This window comes from Pseudopipra pipra, chromosome 8 (assembly GCF_036250125.1).
Source record: "Pseudopipra pipra isolate bDixPip1 chromosome 8, bDixPip1.hap1, whole genome shotgun sequence".
Taxonomy (NCBI): domain Eukaryota; kingdom Metazoa; phylum Chordata; class Aves; order Passeriformes; family Pipridae; genus Pseudopipra; species Pseudopipra pipra.
Window position 1 is genome coordinate 20,198,650 of NC_087556.1, and position 13,271 is coordinate 20,211,920.

Consider the following 13,271-nt stretch of genomic DNA (forward strand, 5'->3'; position numbering starts at 1 on the left):
GATGATGCTTCTGTAAGCTTCTGCAGACTCTCATTTTTAACAAGCAAAACTCCTAGTAGCTAGCTCCTCTGAGTGTTTTGGAAATTGAATGAGGGTCATGTCTTGTGTTGGGAGCAGATGCAGATTACCCTTATTTTGTTCTTAAAGGGTATATTTGTTTCATGTGACAGTGCACAGTCATCTCCTCCATGCACACTTGGCAATTGCTGACTATTCTCTGCATTTCATGTGGGGCAGTTTGGTGCAGTATGACCATTCCCCTGGGCTCCAGAAGCAGCAGAGCTGTCAGGAAGGCTGTAGGCAGCACACTGGCTGCCCTGGGCACTGCCCTGTGTGGATGTTGCTTCTGTTGCAAAGCTCACCTGACTCTGTGCACCTTCACTGTCTCAGCACTGGAGGCACCAGTAGAGCTGGCACAGAGGAAGCTCCTGTGACTTTGCCACAGAGCAGCTGCGTCTGTAGCACCTTTAGCAATGGTAGCACTGGACAGGGATTTAGACTCTGTCTAAAAAGTCATAGGCTTTTTCAATTAAACTATTGCTCACTCCTCTACACTGACATCTTGGTGAGTTGTCAGCCAAGCCTGCAGGTCTCCCAGAGTCAATAAGTGCACTTGCAAGTCTGAAAAGGAGATGAATCTTTCCTGGGACAGTCTACAAAACAGTGAAACATGTTCCCCTGCAAGCTAGAGATTGTGGTAGCTTTCAAAAAAACAAATCCCAAGAACAAGTTGCATATCATCCAAACTATAGCAGCAACATAGTAGGATGTATGTTCTTGGGGGGAAAAAAGCTACTAAAGCAAAGCACTCTGCTGCATGTGCTTGGGGGAAGGGGGATAGGGGTGGGGAGGGGGAGGAGCAGAGACTGGAACAAACAGCATGTGACAGACTTTAGCTGTGTTTTCTAATGCCAGGCTGGAAGATGCTCAGAAGATAAACTGAGTGTAGGAACCTAGACAGAGCAGTGCTGAAGAGATTTCCATGGATCACTGTGCTTTGGTTACTAGGGCATTGAGCAGACTGCTTCAATGATTTGAAGAATTTAATAAAGTGTATAACAGTTGATCCAACACTGAAAGTTAAATGAAATTTCTCAAGAATGTCTTTGTCATCATGGATGGACATGGAGAGGATCTGGGTCAAGTGCATCAGGTGTACAAAGCATGCCTCCAAGCACTATCTCAGGATCAGCAATGTGGTTTGCTCTCTGGCAGTGTTTCCCAAAATGAAGCACTCACCTATGCTCTATTTAAATGAGGTTTAAGTGTGGTAAAAAAGGAAAAAGTGGAGAGGAGAAAACTTACTTGTGAAGACTATGGTAAGCAGATGTCTAAAATGAAAGGGGAGGGAAGAAGAGAGGAGGCACAATAGCTATAAGGTATAAGTGGCTACTCATGATGCAAAAGTGTTTTTTTTAAGGTTTCCCTCAATGTGCTTGTAAGACCTATTGATTCATCATCATAAGGATGGGTGATTTAAAGCAGCGAACTACTGGCTATGAAACTATTAACTTTAGAGTCTTCATCAAAAATTTAGCTTGTCCATATTTCTTTAGTCAGAAAAACTCAACTTGTTCTTTCTGGGTTTTTTTATCTCATGATATTACAGGAGTTTTGATAATCTGGCATAGACCAGATGTGGTAGGAGAAATGGGAATGGCATAGAGGTACTCTCTGTGGATGGTAGAGATACAGTAAGAAAGTGCTGAACTCGTGCAAACTATCCCATGAAGAATTAGTGGGGAAGTTAGAAGGTACCTCTTAAAATTTATTTTAAGGAAACTATAAGCAGCTTTTTGGGATAAAACTTTCCATGCTGATATCTTTGGGAGAAATCCTCCTTGGAATTTTTCTCATTTTCAAGAGACAGGCTTGAGAGCTCAGAGGATACAAGTATTTGCAATGTGGAAAACATTCTGGCAACCTATTCTAGGAGAAAATGTTTTGAAATTATTTGTCTTGCATCAGAGTCATTCCATAATGAAGCAAATCTGTGCTTTTATACTTGCCATACAATGAACATGGCAAAAAGAGATGTTTAGATATATGCTGGAAAATACAAGTATGATGCACAACTGCTTAGTGCTCTGAGCTCTCACACTGTCACAGTGCCATCCCTCCTGTGGCACTGCTTCAGTCTGGATGTCTACAGTCTTCTTGTGGCTGACTGAGACACAGTAATGACCAGCTTAATCTTACATATATCCCATGATTCCAGATTGTTTTCTCAGCTTAATAGTCAATATCCATGTGGAAAAACATCAGTACGTTTTCTCCAGCTCATGCTTTTGCAGAAGGCTGTACCAATGTGGCAGCCTGACTCCTTCAATTCAGTGGAGTTTAATTGTTGCTGAGATACAGCAACCAATACCAGGCTTCAAGTGGGCACCACTGTGTGGATTATGGAGTCCCCTCTTTGATTCCAACAGTAATTACTAGTGATTTTGTAATAAAGCTCCCTTGGTACTATCATGTGAATGAGCTGTGGTATTAAAAGAGAGATAATAACCATATGCTTGTCCCAATTTGTTAGCACCTGAGTAAGATGGAATAAAATTTCTTCTTGTCAAGTGCTGAGTCCCTGCAAGACCAATCCCAGTATTTCCTGTTGTAGTAAAAAGCAGTCCTGTTTGTTTTCAGGTCAAGCTAAAAGTAATTCTTTTGGTAATGACATGAAGCTATCAAAATAACCCAATTCAAGGTAGTCAGAAGCTTGGGAACCACCTTTAGACTAAAGCAGACTGAGAAGTCATATAAGGGCTAAGATAACCACAGAATATGATCTGCAAGGTGTTCTAATCAGGTTTTGATGACCTTTTTTCTTTAAGACAACTTTATCATTAATGTAAACATATAAGTGTTACTCCTTGGCTTTTCCTTCTTGCTTTTCTTATTTCTTAAATATAATAGACAAGGTGTTGAAATTTCTCTCCTATTTCAAATAATTTCTCACTTTCTTCTGCTCTAGTTTTAAAATCCTGAGGATAAGCCTTCCCTGAAGACTCTGGTTTTCCAATTTTCAATAATTCCAAGTTCACCCAGAGTAAGCTTATTCCCCTCCTTATGCCTTTATTGCTCTTGCTTTAGGTTCTGCTTCTGCACATGTGGCTGTTTTGCTTTGATTGCTTTCCATTTTCTCCTCTGCCTACAGGAAATTTCATATAGCAGCCACCCAGCTATTCATCCCTCTTTTATCCTTGCTGTGCTACAGTTTGGAGTCTTAATGTCTTCTCTCCACCACTGTCTCTCTCAAACCTAAATCCAAATCACAGCATATCTAGTAACCTGTAAATAAAGAACTGTGTACTCTTTTTCTCTTGCAGTCCCTCAGATTTTAAATATCCACTAGGATGGATTCTTATTGGTTCTCTTGATTTCGTGCTGTTTTGCTGTTGAGATCTTCCTGAGAAGTTTCCTTTGGCTTGCTCCTGTCACCATTTCTAAGCTGGACCCCAACACCTCCTCGGCCAACCTCACACAGGGGCTTTTTGCAAAGTGGGGTCCTCCACCTGCAGGGATGGCACTTCCAGCCTCAGGCTGCTGCTGGGTGACTTGGGAAGCAAAGCCTCACTCAGTGGCTCCAAAGTCCCTTGGTGTCTCTGGGAATAGGACTAATAAGGATTTTTTTATATATTTCCAAATCAAAAACATCGATTCACTAAAAAAGACTCATCTTTTAATGGAAATTTGCTTTTCCTCGAATTCTTGTCACTACCAGAATACAAAAACAGGGCAGCAAATAGCTACTGATTAGGTTTTCCCTGGAGAAAGAGAAACAGGTTCAAAGCTCTTGTCAGAATAGGATGTGGTAAGATTGTGAACCCAGGTATATGGTGTCTCAGGTAAGTTCCTGAGTCACTGAATTATTACAAAATAGAAATTTTATGCCTGTTTACCAAGCATTTTCCTCTTTTCTTCATTCTTTGGGGATTTATATAATAAAATAGTGGAATCGTTTTTCCATAAAACTCTATTAACCTTATGCTTAGTTTCTATTTTTGAACTGTACATTTGATTTGTCATGTGGAGGTTTGCTTAGGGAGGTCTTGGCTGGCACTTGTTAAATCTGTTTGCAGATTACTAAATCCTATTGCATAAGAGGACATTTGTGTAGCCAGGGGCCATGCAGATACCTAGATAAGTGCTCATGTGGGTAAATTTCTTCTAATAGCTTTTTCTTCATGTGCAAATAATAGTTGTTTTCCTGCCAGAGAAAAGTACTGCAATAAACCTAAAATACAAAAACATGAATAATTGGAAGTACTTCTATTAATTAAAAATACTTCTAAAGAGAAATGGAAAGCATTTAATAATATTTACATGTGATGTTTGGCATTCATTCTTTCGGTGTTGATACAAGATTCAAGCAAGAACAGATAACTATGAGGAAGGTAGTTTATTCTACTGATGCATGCTTGGCTATCTGCTGAGCTTTCTTAGGAAAGTGAGATGTTCCTGTTTTTAACCCTGAATAAGTGAGCAGAAAAATAATGAGTGATAAGCAGATGTTCCTCTCAGGATACTGTACAAACTTGCAGAGCTGAGCAGGCAAGAATGAAAACCATCACAGTGGAAAACGAAAAGAAAATGGACAACTAAAAATTAAGTGTGACATAGTCTTGAAATATTTTTCTACATTTTCTCTTGCTATGACTGCACCATACGTCTACCTCATTCCTTATTATATGTGTTAGGAAGAAAAGGGAGCATAAACTAAAACAACCTAAAATGCATGCTTTGCCAAAGTAATTAAATTGCATTTCACTGCTGTGATGCCTCCCTAGACTCTGCCTTTTGCTTCCTGTAAACATGTTTGTTTTTTTTCCTGTGTGATCTCACAATCCTCCACTGCACCAATCCATTACTGCTTCTGCAGCCACATATAGTCCCAGACTTTTGAATTTACTCTCACTTGTACCTGATGCACGTAATAACCATGCCTCTCTCACTGAGGTGTAACACTCAGCTGACAGCTGGGTAAGCCCCTCAAAGAAGACCTTGGGCACTGCAACATGAATTCTTGGCTGAAGCTTTCAGGTACAGAAGTATTGCAAATAAATAACTACATGTTATCATGGTGATCTGTGTTTGTTTTAGAAGTCAGCCTTTTCAATAAGTGAAGCATAAAATTACAGATGTAAACTTGTTCTCATGGATTTGTGCTGATGATCTCTGTTGCTTATTGTTCTCATGTAGTTGTTTGGCCATGTGCAAAAGGATGAGAGGAAAGGATTTGTCCTTCAGTAAGGGGAGTAATTGCCTTCCAGTGCACAAAGGACAGTCATTGCAACAGTCTCAAAATCATAATAATGCAGGCAAGCAAGCAAGCAACAGGGTTGTGTTTTCATGATACCCCCGAACTCTAGTTACTCAGGGTTTACTCTGCCTTCTACCTGTGATGGTTTATTGGTACTCACTAGTGCATCTGTTTACTGCTGGCAACAAAAACATGGAAGAGGATTTGGGTCAGAAGATGCAGCAGCTGCAATAAAATTACCACCAGATTATTCAACAGGTGTCTCATCTCTGTAGGATTATTGAGTTGTGGTCAAACACTAGTCAAACACTAGTGTAGTCAAACACTAGCAGGTCAAACACCTGCTAGTTCTACAGGTTGGAGAGAGAATAGGGTCTGAATCAGCTGCTAAAAGCATCTTCTTTGTTTTCCAAAGTCAGAAAAATTACCACTCATCGCAATTTAATTTGCAGTAAAAAAGCCCTAGTACTGCATAACAGCACCAACACCATTTCTTTTCACAGTGACTGATAAATTCTCTTGGACTCCAAACTTCTTTTTTAATTTTAGGCAGCTTTTGATTTTCCAAAAGTCTTCTTATAGCCTTACATTTGAACAAATTGATACAAATAGACTTCATTAAAGTAGCAGGGTAAATTTCAGACAAACCAATAAATTTTGGAATGTAGTTAAATCAGCATCTTGATTCTGAAAGGACAGCTTTCAAGGATAAGGGATTTCATACAATCCTTGATAAATAATGTTTCTACCAATAAAACTTGGGTTGTGAAAACAATTCTTTACTTCCATTTTCTCCAATTATTAAAAAATAACCTTTTGTGTGAGAAAGGTGTCAATGATATTTGAACAACTCTTCTACTGTTGATTATCCAAATATTTAATCCTCATTTAACTCCACACATGTCATTGACAGTGGAGGAATACCCAGTGTCCTGAAGATCCATGAGGCTGAAATAGGTTCTACAACTAAGATCACTTAAAGGATAACTCAAAGTTACATTCATAAATTGCACATGGATGTGTGTTTTTTCTCTAACTGATGCAGTTTTGCGTATAATTGAGCCTATGAAGCATCAACGAAAACCTCCTCAAAGTTGTGCTTCTAGAAAAAGGATCAGGGAGTGGTTTGCAATTAGAGCTGCCTAAATTAGCAGATGCTTTTTGATTAGTGGCTAAGCTGGAATGTTTAAGAAAAATGTTGGGTTGAGACTAAGTGAAATTCTCTTGGATTTGTTTTCCCAAGAATATAAGGAAAAGATCTTATCTGGGACTGTTTCACTTGGCTCAAAAGCAGAAAGCTTGCTTTGTTTTAGCATCTGCTTGGCAAATTTCAAAACAAATGTCAGCTAAATGTCAAAGTATTTTGATTTTCCCAGTTTTTTCCTCTTTGGTCACCATTGCATTCTAAATCTGAACTGAATTAATGAGTGCTTTCTCTACCTATTTCCTCTTCCCAAGGAATTTTTCAACAAAATATTTACTGAAGTGTACTTTTAACTTCAACTTCAGTTGCAGAACTTCAGCCAGAAGTAGGTCTTGTGCCCTCTGAAAACGTTGGGCATTGAAGTCTTTGTCCAAAGAATGATGGGCTCCTTTTCTGCCTATTAAGAGCCTGGTCCATGTGAGGTTCCAATTTCCATAGATGGGGCTGGCATTTCTGTTTCCAGAGCTGGTGTTGCTGTTTGGGGTCCTGTTGCACCAGGCATTGCCCTGGTCCAGTGGATAGAGTTGGTCCCTGCTGCAGAGAAGTGGAATTACCTCTCCAAGCATGCAGATGGTGATGTTGAGGGAGATGAGCAGCCAGGGCCCCGGGAGGGGGGGGCAGCAACCAGTGCATGGGGGGCAATGGCAGTGACATCCAGGTGCCAAACTGCTGGCAGCTCTGTGTTGCTGCCAGAGACTTGAAGGAAGGATTCAAAAGGGAAGGAGAAGTTCCCTGTAAACATTGGCAAAACCTTCTCTTCTCAAGCCTGAAGGGCAGAATGGCAGGGATAGAAATGCCTGCTAGAAACTAGAGGGCAGCAAAGGCTGAAAGTGCTGTTCTGCTAAGGGCCACACAGCACATCTCCCTGCCCTCTCTACACTCTGTGCCCATTGCTATAGCAGATCAAGCCGTTCTGTTGTGTAGGAAAACTGAACAAGAGCTGCAGGTTAAATAAAGAAAAATAAATATAAAAATAGTTGTGTGCAATGTTAGTGCTGCCTGTGGTACAGAACCACCTTTACAGAGTCTGTGGGGGCCTGGAAGATGCCAAAAATTCAAACCATCTCCTTCCTGCCAGTATGTTAGGATGACTGCCCAAAGAGATGCCAGACAACTAAACCAGATTCTTTTGTGCTTTGAATATGCCTCCATTCTGGATCTGAGGGGCAGCAGGATGAAGCACATTGAGCCCCATTCTAGGTTTTATGTGCTGATTCTGGCTGGAGATAAGGTCCAGGTACCCAGTTCAGGTCAAATGTTGGTTTCTTGAAATTTTTCATGCACAGGAATCCAAGTTGTAGTTTCTTCCAGTGTTTCTACTGTGGCACAGTAGTGTCTGGTATTCCATGTAACTGTGTGCCTTAGTCCCCAGATTGCACATCTGTGCAACCCTTGAAGTAGTCCCTGCTCGCTTGCTTTGTGCTTCCTAAAGCACCCTTCTTGCAGTGCTTTGGGATGACAGAGATGTATGTGTGTGTAAGAGTTCATGCATATGTAGTTTTTAGTGATGAAAAGGGTTTTTGCTTTAATTAGTGCTAACGTTTAACAATAAGGCTTTATGCATTTATTGGTGTGGCTGCCAAATTTGTAAACTGAATGATTCAATAATTCTTCTTTTATTTTGATAATTACTGTGAAACAAGATGATGTGAGAAAACTACAGACTTCTTTCAATGTTGAATTGTAGATGTGGAATATTTGACTTAATAGATTCATTCAAATACTTCACTTTTAGCCTTGCCCATTCAGGAGGAAGGTTAAAATCACAACTTGGGTTGGCACAGAATTTTAGTCAAGAACAACATGAATTATATTATCACATCAGAATATTTTAGCACTTATTAAAAAAATGGGTAAAGCAGAAAGAAGAAGGTTTTGAACAGATTTTCTATTCTATGAAGCCCAAAATGAAAAGCTTTGCCTGTAGGTTTCCTGTTTGTTTAGATTTATCCTATAAAGTTCTAAATGCACTCAATATTATATGAAAGGACCCTCAGCAGTGGCTTACCACTGATGTTAAAGGGAGGGTGAACACTGAGCTGCCATATGGAACTGTTGCAAAGCAACATGGAGAGAGTCAAAGAAAATCACTTCACTGTCCTGGGTAAGTTAAACTGACTGCATCATCTGATGTGTCCTTAGGTTACCTGCTACCTGCTCGCAGCATTTCCAGTCGCATGCTGAGCTGGGATCTGGTCTGCCCCTGAGTCTGTCCTGCTCCCACAGTCTTCCTGATCCACCAAACCCAAAACATAGCTTCTTCCTTCAGTTTTGACCCCCCTCTCCTTTGCTTATTTAGATTGAAAGCACCTGAAATGCAAGTTTGTCCAAGCACTCTGGATGGTGCCAAACTGCATAATGTCTTTTAAAACTGAGGACTCTGAGCAAGCAGCTTTGAAACTCATTGCCTACAGTTCCAAACCCCTAGTAAAAAATTTCATCTCTTGCTAGACCAGCCCTTAACTTCACAGCTCCTTAATTTTATGAAATAGTTCCTGGGCTCCTCTTATTCAAGAATTGAGTTATGATTACCAACCAATCTATTTTCCTTTCCTTTGTAATTAGCAATAGGAAACAAAATTGAAGTTTCTTTGCCCCTGGTGTGACACAAGGGAGTTCCAGGGCTGAGGATAACACAGGATGCATTCTCTGCTGTAGGTAGCAGGAAAAAAAAGATGTATTTTTAGATTATTAGTGAGTTTTATGACCTGAAAGAAAAGAGATGCCGTGAAATTGTTGACTGTAAGGACAAGGGGAGGGTGTTTTTTTCTTCTGCTGTGTAGCTAGGAGAAGGAAACCTGGCAACTCACGACTATCATGAATACTTATTTCAGAAAAGGATGCAAGAACTATAGTCCAATTTCAGTAGATGTTATCATCTTCTCTTTGTGACCACAGTAGTGTCTGGTGATATACATCCTTCTTCCCACGCAGGAAAGACATGACTAGTATCATGAAGGTCAACCTGATTAATCACCACTGTTTTTCCTCTAGAGAGCTACAGAAGAAAGGTTCTTTGGAGACCAGTTTGTAACAACATCCCATAACGAGGTCTCCTAGACACTTGCTGCCCTGCTTAATAGAAAGGCACTTTGTTTCACGGCTCTGGCTGTGAAAGAGGAGACAGAAATTGTGAAGGAACACGCAAAACATGTTCCCCAAACTTAACCATTAACATGCTTATGTTAAATGGAAATACTATGTTATCATTGCCAACCAAATGCATCAAGTTTTACTTAATTTGTGGCCTGACCTCGTAACACCACAATAATTAAAATGTACTATCATCATTAGAAGAAAGGAAAGGTTTGTTGTACAAAAGACTAATTAGATTACTTGTACCCACACTGTTAAGAGCTTTTGAAATCAAACCAATAACTATGTATAATTCATGAGACTTGTTTTTCTTCCATGTGTAATTACTAATCCAGAAACCCACCACAAAATGAATTGTGATTTACCTTTGAGGACTCTGTAGCTTCTCAGCTATGGATTAAAGGAATAAATTACACCTTAAGAGTTTAAAAAAACAAAACCCAACTATCTGAGACAGAAAGGATCACAGTCAATCTAGACCATTCGTCCTCCACAAAGTGGGAGAGACTACATTCTTAAGCCCTAGTGATGATATATTTACTACTGCTTACACTCTCCCTCTGTTTTGCTTTCCTCTTGGAAACCCCTGGTGATGGATATCCCATAGGGTGTCTACAAAACCTGCTGCAGAAATTTACTAAAAGGATGATTTCTGCCCCCTTGGGCTGTAAGCCGCCTGTTCATCTGGAGTGTTTTGAGATACATAAATCCTTTTCCATCTAGTATGCTCCCAGCATATTGATCAGACATAGCCTTAATGATGTTACCAGCACTCTGTAAAAGAGCCCACACAGTATGGGTCTATTTAGCTGGGAAAAAAAATAATCAAACCCAAATAGCAGAACCATGTAATTGAGGTACATCTTAACAAAAACACCAAAGCCATTACCTTAGACTGTTTCCTGTTGAGAGTGTGGAAGGTTTCTCTCATGATTTTAATTGCATAATTATAAAATTTGACTCGGCTATTAAGTTTTATGGCAGCTTAATCTGACAAAGCTAACAAAAAGACAGGGCTCATACATTGAGTTTTCAGTGATCTCAGAGAAGTAAATCACATGGAGGATGCTTATTCAGTCGTGTAACTCCATATCAGTTTTTGCCTCCTGGGAATGAAATGAAGGAATCCTAGGAATGCCAAAAGTAACTAATAATACATTTTCTGATGACCAAAAGAAGACCAAAGAAGCTCTGGGCCAGATCTGATGCAGCTACAGTGCTTTAAGGCAATTGATTTATGTCAGTCTATGTTAGTGGAGGATTTAATCCTCCATGTTCAGATGACATCACTTTGGAAAAGCACTTGTAAGAAAGTGTTAATTTTCTCCCTTTCCTCCCCCCCCACCTTTAAACAGTAATAATGAAATGGCAATGTTAGCTGGCCTACCCCACAACACACACCCCCACCTCAGAATTCAAAGTGCATAAAGGCTGCCTCTAAACTAATGCTGTGGTAGATACATAGCTCTGGTACTTGCCTATTCCATAGCCTGGCTAGGCAATATGTTCCTACAGAAATGCTCCTGCCCTCCTGGCCAGTGTTGTAACAAGTGCTAATTGGGATTGGCCTGATACAGAGCACTGCAGCAGGGAGCTCAGAGCTTGGGGAGTCTTTATGTTGTAGAGGAAAATAAGACAATGAAATTATTATCTTTTCAGATGAATGCAATATGCTGTACAGCTTCACAAATCTGACTGTGTCTTTGAACACCAAGGCAGGCTCTGGGTCTACTGCACAGGGAAACCCACACTATACATCCTAGAGGGTAACTACTAGTCTTCTCAGGACCACGGAAAGAAAAGGGTAGGATACTGAGATACATTACTGTCTTTGCCACTGCAGTGGAAGAAAGATGTGTTGGAGAGTTTTTAAAGATGCAATTACTCTGTGGTTAAGTGCAAAGTGGTTCTATTGTTGCCCAGAACTCTTAAGGAGGAAAAGAACTCACTGCTGTTGATTTCCTCAGTGTATGTCCTACTTACGGAGGCTGTGTGCTAGGGGGTCGGGATTTGAGCCAGTGTTTGGCAACTCCAGAAATCAAAGACTTAGCACTTCAACTCATTTGCAAGTACCGTATAATGAGCTTTGAGAATTCCTCTTTAGTCTGAGTTTGCTCTCAGAAGGAGTTCTGTAGCCTATGTATATTAGGGCAGCATAAATGACAGATGAGTCAAAGCCTCTTTTAGTCTCTTCTCTTTTGAACCTGTAGAAGAATTATCTGACTTGACTGCCTGTGCTCTCCTGAAATTAATTAGAGCTTTACTTCCACTACTTTTAGTCTCGGTGAAAGTTTTGTTTCCTACTCATCATGACAACAGTGAAAAACTTCTGAAACAATATTTATCAGCAAACTCAACACTTTCAGGTTCCCCAAAAAAAATTCAAAGGTGAGAGTTTAGATGTTTTTCCCCACTGTTTTCAGATTCTAGCAAGGTAACTAAAATCTTGAAGCTGGCAGAAAATTCTGTCAAGAACTTGGATTCAGCATCATTGCATGAAAAGGGGACATGTCATCTAAGCTAAAGACTACAAAACCAAGCCAGATCACAACTGAACTAGGCTTCAAGGCTCTCTGTGAATCTTCTAACTGCATGGAATAAGAGACACTGTTTTGTTCTCATTTGCCTTATTTTGAAAAATTTAATTTTGAGATGCATTTCACACATTAGTTCTGAAAAACATCTGATGTTGCCCTAGCTACTCTTGAAGTCAGCTGAAGCTTCAAGACATGAAATGACCATAAACCAAGCTCACCAGAGTGATCAGTTGTGATGGAAAAGAAAGGAGAATGGTCCTACTAGGGAATAAAGTGACTCACTGGGACTTGGAAAAAATGGTTTGGTAGCAGACTTCTAGTGTGATCTGAACACCTCACTTCAGTGCTTCAGTTACCCTTCCTCTACAGAGAGGCTATTTCCTTACACAGCAGGAAATTATCTAAGATACCTGACAAATAAATGACTTTATGAATGCTGACTCTTGCAACTGACTCAGGCCACCCTTCTCTCCAGTGTAACTGGCACTGCAGGTCTCTGGAGTCGTAATGTTTTCTGGCATTACTTTGGAATCATGACCACAACTGCCAGACTTGAAATTTTAGTAAGGAGCAACAGTGTCTATGAGCTTACAGAGAGGTTCTGGCACTGTAGCTGAGTCACATTTTGATAGTGCTGCAGATGGCAGTGGAACATGTTCTGGATATGGGACATCTCCAGAAGTTATGCTGTTCTCCTGAAAAGCAGTGAAGTTACAGCTCTTGCTGTGGTAAGAAATATTTTCTTGCAGTTCCGCTTTAGGACTTGCAGTGGATTGTATGACTGTCTGCCTAACACCAGCCAAAACAATCCCTTCCTGAAATCTCCTCCAAAAGGAAAAGCAGGAACTCTGCTATGGGCAAGGGCTGTCTGAAAGGTGAGGAGGAAAACCAAACCTGAACTAGATGACTGGGACAGTAAAATCCAGTCTGCTTCTTGCTGTGTTGTTATTCAGGGTTATAGTGGGGGAAATCACACAAACAAGAGCCTCTCATGTCCAATTTCTTTAACAATTGACAAAGTAAAGAAAAATGCAGGCTGTCTAAAGCTGTGCTGTTCAAAATGCTAAATATCAGCTGTTCTCTTACAGTATTTTTGATAAAGACAGCTAAATAAGAGTAGGGAGAAGTGCAAGGCTTTTTTAACTATTTTTTTTATATGTATATGTTTGTATATATG